The following is a 12,593-nucleotide window of genomic DNA, read 5'->3' on the forward strand; positions in this document are numbered from 1 at the left end:
CTGGGGATTTAGATATTGATGATCTATCCTAAAAATAGACCAACAATGTAAAAGTAGTGGCCAACCTCTTTATTAAAGGTATCCGAAATACTGCACCCCATAGATCATTGGACATAGGAATAATCATGGAGGATGAGAACTCTTCACTGCGATCTCCAGGAAGAGTCACGTACAAAGAAAGCAAATAGATGCTACTAATGGAGATCTCATCTCATGCAGCATTGTAGTTGTCTAAAGTCATATATACCCCAAAGTTTGGGTCATGCGCACTATGAAAGCGGGTGTACGCGTCCTGGCTTCAACCTGAAGTCGTGTGCGTGACCCAAACTTCGGGGTCAGGTGCACTGAGCCGAAATCCCCCGTCGGACGCTATGGCGGCAGAGAGGTGAGTGAGATCATCCTCTGACGCTGCACATTCATTAGCATGTATTAACATGCTAATGTGGGCGACTGGCCAGGGAACTAACGCCAAGGGGACTAGTGCCCTCGCTCATTAGCATACGATAAAAGATCTTTAGAAATACTTTTTCTAAAGATCTCTTTATCTATGCTAGTGTATACAGGGACAGTTAGGCAGGGATTAGCAATATACACCCAGAACTGCTCGTGGTTCTGGGTGCAAATTGGACCTGATAGGTTCACTTTAAGGACCACACCCAGTTGTCTAAAAAGACCAGATATACATACACGAAAATATGGGGCTATAGCTCAGGAACATATGCCAGATTGGTGAGAACATTGGCACCAGGTAGGCATCACAAATTTATGGCAAGTGTCTTTTATTTAGAAGGAAAGGAAAGCTTTGTCCTAATAGTAATAGTAGAGCGACCTTTGTATTTAATTCCCGTAAAATTGTTCGGAACAAGAGAACTTTTGTTAAATACTTGTTATTATTAGCCTTGATTATATAATTAAAAATATGGTAATTATCAGCCTTATCCTCTATATATTTTTTGGACACAGTAACACAGCTCAAAAGTAGAAAATTGGAACCAGTCCACATAACGGGTTAAAGTAAAAAAAAATCGCTTTGAGCAATGATTTTTTTGTAATTCCCATCTCCACGTCTAGAATTAATTACACTTTTTTGTCACTAAGACAGATACAGTCCTTTGTTGCCTGCGTCTCATGACGCTATTCACTGAGAACACCTGCTTTAGTCCCTGAGCCGCTAAAGCCCGGACTACAGAGGGCACAGCCGCCAGCCCCGCACAAAAGACAATTACAACCTTTACAGACGAAGGCAATTGTGCCAAGATTATGTTACGGCCGTGCTGGTTACCGGCCATAAACCAAATACAATAAGGAACTCCCAGAAACTTGGAATCAACTTTGCAAATTGTATATTAAGGGCACAGATTCGGATTATAAAATAATATTTTCTTTGAAACAATATTCTGATGATAGCTTTTTTTTAATCAGGTTTTTTTGTTACAAATATTTTTTTTTTACAAACTACGATCTTTGCTGAAAAAAAGAAAATTAGTTCTCTTGCAATTATCTCATTGTCCATTGGACTTTTTTTTAGCCATTATGTCCTTTTCTTTCAGGAGTTTTCATCAGGCTGTATATAATCAGGGTCAGGGTTACAATGATAGGTAACACCTCTATAATCCAATGTGATGGCTGACCCTGCTCCCCTCCCTTTACGATGACCTCTGCACACACTCATTAGACTCTTCAATACACAACATAGGATCAGGACCATTGTGACTAATGTACATGTGTTGTTTCCTGAAACTACAGGAAGGAATAGTCTAAAAAAAAAAAAAAAACAGTGGCTAGAGTGAAAATTACAAACATTATTTTTTTTTAAAAAAAAAATTAATACAGATTATGGGCGGCATGGTGGCTCAGTGGTTTACACTGCAGTCTTCAAACGCTAGGGATCTGGGTTCAAATCCCACCAAGGACAACACCAAGGACTTTGTATGTTCTCCCTGTGTTTGTGTGGGTTTTCTCCAGGTTCTCCAGTTTCCTCCCACACTACACAGACAAAGTGATAGGGAATTTAGATTGTGAGCCCCAGTGGGGGCATTGAGGTGATGTATGAAAGTACTATGGAATTAATATTATCATTATTATTATTATTATTATTATTATGATATGGTGAAAAAAACCTGATTGATGATCACAATGACTAGGCTGGCTTAGCTAATGGAAGAACAATGCAATGTAGAATCCTAAGAAAAATTGTTTCAGTAGTATTGTTATTTTTGGAGTGACAATAATTTAGTAAAGTGGCCAAGTCGGAGGAGTTCAGGGTTAGGCTCCTCTAGTTGAGGGCCCAGGGAGGCTGCAGCTGGCCATAAGTTTCCCCTAAGTATTACAGAACAGCCTAAGGCCTCCGACACACATCCGTGCCACCGGTACGTGTTTGGTACATTTTTGTACGTACCGGTGGCACGGAGGCACGTACACCAATGCTACCCTTTGGTAGCAGGCACACACATGTAAAACCACACGGAACGTGTGTCCGTTTGTACGTGTGTCCGTTTTCCAACACGCTGACATGTCCACGTTTTCTCCGACATCACGGGTGTCACACGGCCCGCACCCGTACCACACGGATGTAATGTGGATGCGGTCCCGTGTGACACGCGCCTGAGAAAGCTCAGGTGTCAGAGAAAAAAATAACAAACCTTTACTCATATTCTCCAGCCCTCCTGTCTCTGCCGCTGCTGTCACTTGCTGCCGACCGCCGCTCATTATGCTCATTTAATATTTACTTCACTGCGGCCGGCAGCAGCGGGGAGTCGGCAGGACCAGAGACCGAAGATCAGCACCACGAACAGCAGCAAGGACCACGTGATTATGCAAATTACCTGTTCTCCGTGTGTTATCGCGGATAGCACACGGAGAACACACGTGACCCGCACGTACTGCAGTCACGTACTTACCTACACGCAGGGAAAATACGTGTCTCGCAGCACTAGCGTGATTTTCACGTGAGTGTGGCAGAGGCCTAAGACTGTATCCAACCTCTTTCAAGCTTTTAAATACAAACACAGCATCAGAAACATGAAAGTGACCTCCATACACAACTCTGGCATCATTAAGAGACCACTTCCATATTTTCAGTTTTTCTGATTTTTTCTTTATACAGTTAGGTCCAGAAATATTTGGACAGTGACACAATTTTCGCGAGTTGGGCTCTGCATGCCACCACATTGGATTTGAAATGAAACCTCTACAACAGAATTCAAGTGCAGATTGTAACGTTTAATTTGAAGGTTTGAACAAAAATATCTGATAGAAATTGTAGGAATTGTGCACATTTCTTTACAAACACTCCACATTTTAGGAGGTCAAAAGTAATTGGACAAATAAACCAAACCCAAACAAAATATTTTTATTTTCAATATTTTGTTGCGAATCCTTTGGAGGCAATCACTGCCTTAAGTCTGGAACCCATGGACATCACCAAACGCTGGGTTTCCTCCTTCTTAATGCTTTGCCAGGCCTTTACAGCCGCAGCCTTCAGGTCTTGCTTGTTTGTGGGTCTTTCCGTCTTAAGTCTGGATTTGAGCAAGTGAAATGCATGCTCAATTGGGTTAAGATCTGGTGATTGACTTGGCCATTGCAGAATGTTCCACTTTTTTGCACTCATGAACTCCTGGGTAGCTTTGGCTGTATGCTTGGGGTCATTGTCCATCTGTACTATGAAGCGCCGTCCGATCAACTTTGCGGCATTTGGCTGAATCTGGGCTGAAAGTATATCCCGGTACACTTCAGAATTCATCCGGCTACTCTTGTCTGCTGTTATGTCATCAATAAACACAAGTGACCCAGTGCCATTGAAAGCCATGCATGCCCATGCCATCACGTTGCCTCCACCATGTTTTACAGAGGATGTGGTGTGCCTTGGATCATGTGCTGTTCCCTTTCTTCTCCAAACTTTTTTCTTCCCATCATTCTGGTACAGATTGATCTTTGTCTCATCTGTCCATAGAATACTTTTCCAGAACTGAGCTGGCTTCATGAGGTGTTTTTCAGCAAATTTAACTCTGGCCTGTCTATTTTTGGAATTGATGAATGGTTTGCATCTAGATGTGAACCCTTTGTATTTACTTTCATGGAGTCTTCTCTTTACTGTTGACTTAGAGACAGATACACCTACTTCACTGAGAGTGTTCTGGACTTCAGTTGATGTTGTGAACGGGTTCTTCTTCACCAAAGAAAGTATGCGGCGATCATCCACCACTGTTGTCATCCGTGGACGCCCAGGCCTTTTTGAGTTCCCAAGCTCACCAGTCAATTCCTTTTTTCTCAGAATGTACCCGACTGTTGATTTTCCTACTCCAAGCATGTCTGCTATCTCTCTGATGGATTTTTTCTTTTTTTTCAGCCTCAGGATGTTCTGCTTCACCTCAATTGAGAGTTCCTTAGACCGCATGTTGTCTGGTCACAGCAACAGCTTCCAAATGCAAAACCACACACCTGTAATCAACCCCAGACCTTTTAACTACTTCATTGATTACAGGTTAACGAGGGAGACGCCTTCAGAGTTAATTGCAGCCCTTAGAGTCCCTTGTCCAATTACTTTTGGTCCCTTGAAAAAGAGGAGGCTATGCATTACAGAGCTATGATTCCTAAACCCTTTCTCCGATTTGGATGTGAAAACTCTCATATTGCAGCTGGGAGTGTGCACTTTCAGCCCATATTATATATATAATTGTATTTCTGAACATGTTTTTGTAAACAGCTAAAAAAACAAAACTTGTGTCACTGTCCAAATATTTCTGGACCTAACTGTAGGTATATTTTTGAGAAAAATGTAAATTGTTCTTTTATTCTATAAACTACTGACAACAGGTCTCCGAATTTCCAAGCAAAACATTTGGATATATTTTCTGAAAATGAGAAATGTTCAAAATAACAAAAAAATGCTTTGTTTTCAGACCTCAAATAATGCAAAGAAAACAAGTTCATAATCATTTAGAAACAACAACACTAATGTTTTACCTCAGGAAGATTCAGAAATCAATATTCTGTGGATAACTATGATTTTTAATAACAGCTTTCATGCGTCTTGGCATGCTTTCCACCAGTCTTTCACACTGCTTTTGGGTGACCTTATGACCTCTTGGCACAAAAATGTAAGCAGTTCTTCTTTGTTTGATGGCTTGTGATTATCCATCTTCCTCTTGATTACATTCCAAAGGTTTTCAATGAGGTTCAGGTCTGGAGATTGGGCTGGTCATGACAGGGTTTTGATGTGGTGGTCCTTCATCCACACATTGATTGACCTAGCTGTGTGGCATAGTGCATTGTCCTGCTGGAAAAAACAGTCCTCAGAGTTGGAGAACATTGCCTGAGCAGAAGGAAGCAACTGTTATTCCAGGATAACCTTGCATGCAGCTTGATTCATACGTCCTTTGCAAAGATTAACCTGCCCACTTCCAGCCTTGCTGAAGCATCCCCAAATCATCACCGATCCTCCACCAAATTTCACAGTGGGTGCAAGACACTGTGGCTTGTACGCCTCTCCATCTAACCATTAGACAACCAGGTGCTGGGCAAAGCTGAAAATTAGGTAAAGAAAATTCAACAAACATCTTTGCGAAGGACGTATGAATCAAGCTGCATACAAGGTTATCCTGGAAAAACATGGACCATGATAAAGGCGTTCATTTAATGCTGAAACGTGTAGTCGTATACCCTATATATCATTTTAGTATTCTACTCTGCCAATTTTTTAGATAAATAATGGAATTTTAATGAATTTATAAATAAAAATTGATTATTTTTTTTATGAAAATTATCTAAATAAATTTTAGGGGAAAAGCAATCAATTTTGGTAGAGTTGCTTTTTTTTAATTACCTTAAAAAAGATTTAACAATATTAGTACGTACCCAAAAATGATACCATTAAAAATTACAACCTGTCCTGCAAAATATAAACGGATGGAAAAATAAATTAACTTTGATTATTATACCATTTCCTTATTATTTTTTTCCGACAAAATACGAGTCTATTCATTAGATGAGAAAATCAGTATTTTTCACGCCGCATTATACTGTATATTCTGCCTGTCGATGGCGTGAGATGACTGCTATCCCTATGTTGGGTGCTGATGGACACGCCGGTGATAAAGAATTGGTTACATTCCGTAAATCATTCTCTGTGCAGCGTGATTGTCAGGGGAAATTTGTGTTTTTTTTAACTCCGTAGCTCTGACTTCATCTTTAAGCAAACAGTGCATGAAAACGCAAGCTTCTATTTGATTGAACGGCTGTTTTACTGCCAAGTCAGACATGAGCTGGCTTCTTAACCTTCTTGTTGTCAGGAGCGATGGCAGCGAGTCACAAATTGGAGTCTTGCTGCCAAATTAGACATGAATTGGCTTTTAAATAAGAGTCTGCAGCTGGCAGCGAGGCTCCCGCCTGGAAGGTCAGGAATCAGGATGCATATATTTTGTACTGGAACAAGCTGGACGTTTCAAAACTGTAATGTCAAAAAAGAACAAATGTAGAAATACACGTCATCGCTCGATTCTCCAGAACAATGTGCACCCATCGGTTCTACAGTCATGGCCAAAAGTTTTGAGAATGACACCAAAATTATATTTTCACATGATCTGTTGCCCTCTGGTTTTTAATTGTGTTTGTCTGATGTTTACATCACATACAGAAATATAATTGCAATCATATTATGAGTACCAAAAGGTTATATTGACAGTTAGAATGAGTTAATGCAACAAGTCAATATTTGCAGTGTTGACCCTTCTTCTTCAGGACCTCTGCAATTCTCCCTGGCATGCTCTCAATCAACTTCTGGACCAAATCCTGACTGATACTGTCCATTCTTGCATAAGCAATGCTTGCATTTTGCCAGAATTTGTTGTTTTTTGTTTGTCCACCCGTCTCTTGATGATTGCCCACAAGTTCTCAATGGGATTAAGATCTGGGGAGTTTCCAGGCCATGGACCCAAAATCTCTATGTTTTGTTCCATGAGCCATTTAGTGATCACCTTTGCTTTATGGCAAGGTGCCATCATGCTGGAAAAGGCATTGTTGGGCGCCAAACTGCTCTTGGACAGTTGGGAGAAGTTGCTCTTGGAGGACATTCTGGTACCATTCTTTATTCATGGCTGTGTTTTTAGGCAAGACTGTGAGTGAGCCAATTCCCTTGGCTGAGAAGCAACCCCACACATGAATCGTTTCAGGATGCTTAACAGTTGGCATGAGACAAGACTGGTGGTAGCGCTCACCTCTTCTTCACCTAATAAGCTGTTTTCCAGATGTCCCAAACAATCGAAAAGGGGATTCATCTGAGAAAATGACTTTACCCCAGTCCTCAGCAGTCCACTCCCTGTACCTTTTGCAGAATATCAGTCGGTCCCTGATGTTTTTTATGGAGAGAAGTGGCTTCTTTGCTGCCCCCCTTGAAACCAGGCCTTGCTCAGAGTCTCCGCCTAACAGTGTGTGCAGAAGCACTCACACCAGCCTGCTGCCATTGCTGAGCTAGCTCGGCACTGCTGGTAGTCCGATCCCGCAGCTGAAACAGTTTTAAGATACGGTCCTGGCATTTGCTGGTCCTTCTTGGGCGCCCTGGAGCCTTTTTGGCAACAATGGAAGCTCTCTCTTTGAAGTTCTTGATGATGCGATAGATTGTTGACTGAGGTGCAATCTTTGTAGCTGCGATACTCTTCCCTGTTAGGCCATTTTTGTGCAGAGCAATGATGGCTACACGTGTTTCTTTAGAGATAGCCATGGTTAACTGAAGAGAAACAATGATACCAAGCACCAGCCTCCTTTTAAAGTGTCCAATGGTGTCATTCTTACTTAATCATGACTGATTGATCACCAGCCCTGTCCTCATCAACACCCACACCTGTGTTAATGGAACAATCACTAAAACAATGTTAGCTGCTCCTTTTAAGGCAGGAATGCAATGATGTTGAAATGTGTTTTGGGGGTTAAAGTTCATTTTCTTAGCCAATATTGACTTTGCAAGTAATTGCTGTTAAGCTGATCACTATTTATGACATTCTGGAGTATATGCAAATTGCCATTAGAAAAACTTAAGCAGTAGACTTTGTAAAAATGAATATTTGTAGCATTCTCAAAACTTTTGGCCATGACTGTAGATTCAAGTCATCTTTCTGAACATATAAAAAAAAGACATTCCGATTTATTTAAAGGTGTTTTAATCAGCACATTTTACAAAACAGACTGCAGAAAATTCTAAATAAACCTGATGAGGCTGGTGTACTTGCTTTGAAAATCCGTATCATGATGGCTGTACTATCTTTTTATTTATTTACTAGCTGTAGTACCAAGGCGTTGCCCGGGATAGTAACTGTCTCTCTCCCAGTCTCTGTCTGTGTGTCGCTGTCTGTCTCTTTCCTTGTGTGTATGTCTCTGTCTGTCTGTTTCTATCTCTCTGTCTGTATTTGTATCAGTCTATCTGTCTCCATCTCTGTATCTGTCTCTCTATCTCTGTCTGTCTGTCTGTCTCTTTGCCCGTCTGTCTCTTTGCCCGTCTGTCTCTTTGCCCGTCTGTCTCTTTGCCCGTCTGTCTCTTTGCCCGTCTGTCTCTTTGCCCGGCTGTCTCTTTGCCCGGCTGTCTCTATCTCTTTCCACGTCCGTCTCTGTCTGGGCCTGTCTGTCTTTTTCTGTCTCTCTCTATGCGTCTCCACACCGACATCATATTACCTCTCACATAAGCTTCTTATACTAACAGTTTATTTTGTTCCTATAGCAACCACTGACAGTTGCGGTTAATAGCCTGCAGCTCCCACCCCTATTCAGTTTAATCTAGGCAGGATTTTTGAAGAGTAACTGTAAAGCACGGGGTTAAATTTTACCGCCCAAACATAGTCTATGACATTTCCTGAGTCACATGGAGTGTCTGTGCAAAATCTTGTGATTGTAAATGCGACGGTGCGCATTCCTTTAGCGGACATACATACATACATACACTCAGCTTTATATATTAGATTTATTTATTTATTTAGAGTTTTTATCAACGACAAAGTTCTCATTTTAATATCAAGTTTGATAACTTACAGAGAGGCGTTCTGACATGGATTAATTGATAATGTTGATTCGCAGGACTAAAGGGGGCTTTACACGCTACAATATCGTTAATGTTTTATCGTCGGGGTCACATCGTTAGTGACGCACATCCGGCGTCATTAACGGTATCGCAGCGTGTGACACTTATGTGCGACCTAAAACGATCGCAAAAGTGGCCAAAATCGTTTGCCGCGGAGAGGTCGTCCTGAAACAAAAAATCGTTAACCTCTCATTAGCGATGTTGTTCCTCGTTCCTGCGGCAGCACACATCGCTGTGTGTGACACCGCAGGAGCGAGGAACATCTCCTTACCTGCCTCCACCGGCTATGCGGAAGGAAGGAGGTGGGCGGGATATTACGTCCCGCTCATCTCCACCCCTCTGCTTCTATTGGACGCCTGCACTGTGACGTCGCTGTGACGCCGAACGACCAGCCCCCTTAGAAAGGAGGCGGATTGCCGGCCAGAGCAACATCGCAGGGCAGGTAAGCCGTGTGATGGGGGAATGCGATTTTGTGCACGACGGGCAGCGATATGCCCGTGTCGCACAAACTATGGGGGCGGGTACGCACGCTAGTGATATCGGTTCCGATATCGCTAACGTGTAAAGCCCCTTTAAGTATATGGATACTTTGTGTTCTTGTAATTGTGTGGGACTCCTTAGAGAATTCCACTTTCCTCTTACAATTGAAGAGCTCACTGTGTTGACAGAGGCCAGCAATTAATTCCATTATCTGTACTACTCTGTGCAATATGTTGGTGCCTTGTTCCCACATTGCGTTTTTACCCGCGTTTTTTTGCGTTTTTACTGCAGAAATTTCTTGAGAAAATGGTTGTACCCTTTCTGCAGACATTCCCCAGCAAAACCTATGGAAAACAAAATAGCTGTGCGCACACTGCGTTTTTTTCTCAAAAACATTCTTTCTGCAGAATTTCTTGAGAAAAGGAATGTGCATTTCACGTCTTTTCAGCAGGGACCTGCGTTTTTTGACATAGATAATAGTAAAAACCCGCAGGGGCCAACCTGCGGAAAAAATGCATCAAAAATGCATCAAAAGCACGGTAAAAATGCATGCAGTTTTCGGTGGGTTATTGGTGCTTTTTTTTTACCGCAAGTGCGCTAATCTTTCAGGCTCTTGAAATTTCTTGAGAAAAATCCTTTTTCTAGTGTGAACAAGCCTAATATGTGTTTTGTGATATTAAAGGGCTTATCCAGTCTTATGATATTGAAGTCCTGTACTTATAAGGCCGCTTTCACATTGCCTTTTTACCTACTTTCACTGGTCCCACCGAGGCATCCGTCCGAATCTCCCCTCCCCCCCCTGCAAAACGTGTTTCGGACGCATTCGCCTACGGGACCATTGACTGTAATGGAGCAGACTCCGTTAGCGTGTGCTCTGTCTGGCAACATTTTTGGACATATACGTTTTCTGCAGGACATGAAAACATAGTCTACTAAGTTCGGGTATACGCCTGCAGAAAAAGTATTTGCCTGAAAATGATGCAAGTCTACTCCATTATGGTCAATGGCCCCGTCGGCGTATGCGTCCGAAACACGTTTTATGGAGGAGGGGGTTCGGACGGAAGCCCCGACAGGACCAGCGAACGTAGGTAAAAACGCAATGTGAAAGTGGCCTAAGAATCACAGTCCACACAGAGTGGATCCTGTACTGTCTATCTACATCTGGTCAATGTTAAGAGCTGAAGCAGCCGATCAGTTGTGGTGGCAGCTGTCGGACCCCCACCAACTTGATATTGATGTCCTATCCTAATATCATGAAGTTGAGCAACCCCATTAAATTAAAGATTACATTAAAAAAAAATTGATTTCCATGAGATCTGCCATAAATCGGTGATGTGTGGGGTCATACCACCGTGTCCCTCGCTCGAATCTGTCACCAGGTTTTTGCTCCCCCATCTGAGAGCTGTATAATGTAGAGACAGAGATCCTGATTCCAGTGATGAGTCAATCAATCAATGGTAAACAGCGCAGAGAGCAGAACACTCTGATATTAACACTAATATTATAGTGATGGAAAACCCTTTTAATTTAGTTTCGGGGGTTTTTTTCATTGAAAGAGAACTGCGATCCTTTTCTACCCTAGCAATTGCTTAATACAGTATATAGCTCTTCTAAAAACCAAATGTCTTATATCCAACAGGGCATATATATGTCAGGGGAAGAGAACTACATTGTGTGCAGAATTATTAGGCAAATGAGTATTTTTATCACATGATACTTTTTATACATGTTGTCCTACTCCAAGCTGTATAGGCTTGAGAGCCAACTACCAATTAAGTAAATCAGGTGATATCCATCTCGGTAATGAGGAGGAGTATGTTGTAATGACATCAACACTCTATATAAGGTGTCCTCAATTATTAGGCAACTTCCTTTCCTTTGGCAAAATGGGTCAGAAGAGAGATTTGACGGGCTCTGAAAAGTCCAAAATTGTGAGATGTCTTACAGAGGGATGCAGCAGTCTTGAAATTGCCAAACTTTTGAAGCGTGATCACTGAACAATCAAGTGTTTCATGGCAACTAGCCAACAGGGTCGCAAGAAGCGTGTTGGGCAAAAAAGGCGCAAAATAACTGCCTATGAATTGAGGAAAATCAAGCGTAAAGCTGCCAAGATGCCATTTGCCACCAGTTTGGCCATATTTCAGAGCTGCAACGTTACTGGAGTATCAAAAAGCACAAGGTGTGCCATACTCAGGAACATGGCCAAGGTAAGGAAGGCTGAAAAACGACCACCTTTGAACAAGAAACATAAGATAAAACGTCAAGACTGGGCCAAGAAATATCTTAAGACTGATTTTTCAAAGGTTTTATAGACTGATGAAATGAGAGTAACTCTTGATGGGCCAGATGGATGGGCCAGAGGCTGGATCAGTAAAGGACAGAGAGCTCCACTGCAACTCAGACACCAGCAAGGTGGAGGTGGGGTACTGGTATGGGCTGGTATCATCAAAGATGAACTTGTGGGACCTTTTCGGGTTGAAGATGGAGTGAAGCTCAACTCCCAGACCTACTGCCAGTTTCTGGAAGACAACTTCTTCAAGCAGTGGTACAGGAAGAAGTCGGTATTGTTCAAGAAATACATGATTTTCAAGCAGGACAATGCTCCATCACATGCATCCAACTACTCCACAGCGTGGCTGGCCAGTAAAGGTCTAAAAGATGAAAAAATAATGATATGGCCCCCTTGTTCACCTGATACAGTATGAACCCCATAGAGAACCTGTGGTCCCTCATAAAATGTGAGATCTACAGGGAGGGAAAACAGTAACCTCTCGGAACAGTGTCTGGAGGCTGTGGTGGCTGCTGCACGCAATGTTGATCATAAACAGATCAAGCAACTGATAGAATCTATGGATGGTAGGCTGTTGAGTGTCATCAGAAAGAAAGGTGGCTATATTGGCCACTAATTTTTTGGGGTTTTGTTTTTGCATGTCAGAAATGTTTATTTCTAAATTTTGTGCAGTTATATTGGTTTACCTGGTGAAAATAAACAAGTGAGATGGGAATATATTTGGTTTTTATTAAGTTGCCTAATAATTCTGCACAGTAA

At 42.0% G+C, this 12,593-nt stretch overlaps 1 protein-coding gene across 3 annotated transcripts in view; it reads left to right on the forward strand.

The window, feature by feature from the left end:
- Window positions 1-12,593, forward strand: part of NEURL1 (neuralized E3 ubiquitin protein ligase 1) — a 395,339-nt gene that overhangs the window by 344,568 nt on the left and 38,178 nt on the right. The window lies entirely within an intron of this gene.

Source organism: Anomaloglossus baeobatrachus, chromosome 5, assembly GCF_048569485.1.
Source record: "Anomaloglossus baeobatrachus isolate aAnoBae1 chromosome 5, aAnoBae1.hap1, whole genome shotgun sequence".
Lineage (NCBI taxonomy): Eukaryota > Metazoa > Chordata > Amphibia > Anura > Aromobatidae > Anomaloglossus > Anomaloglossus baeobatrachus.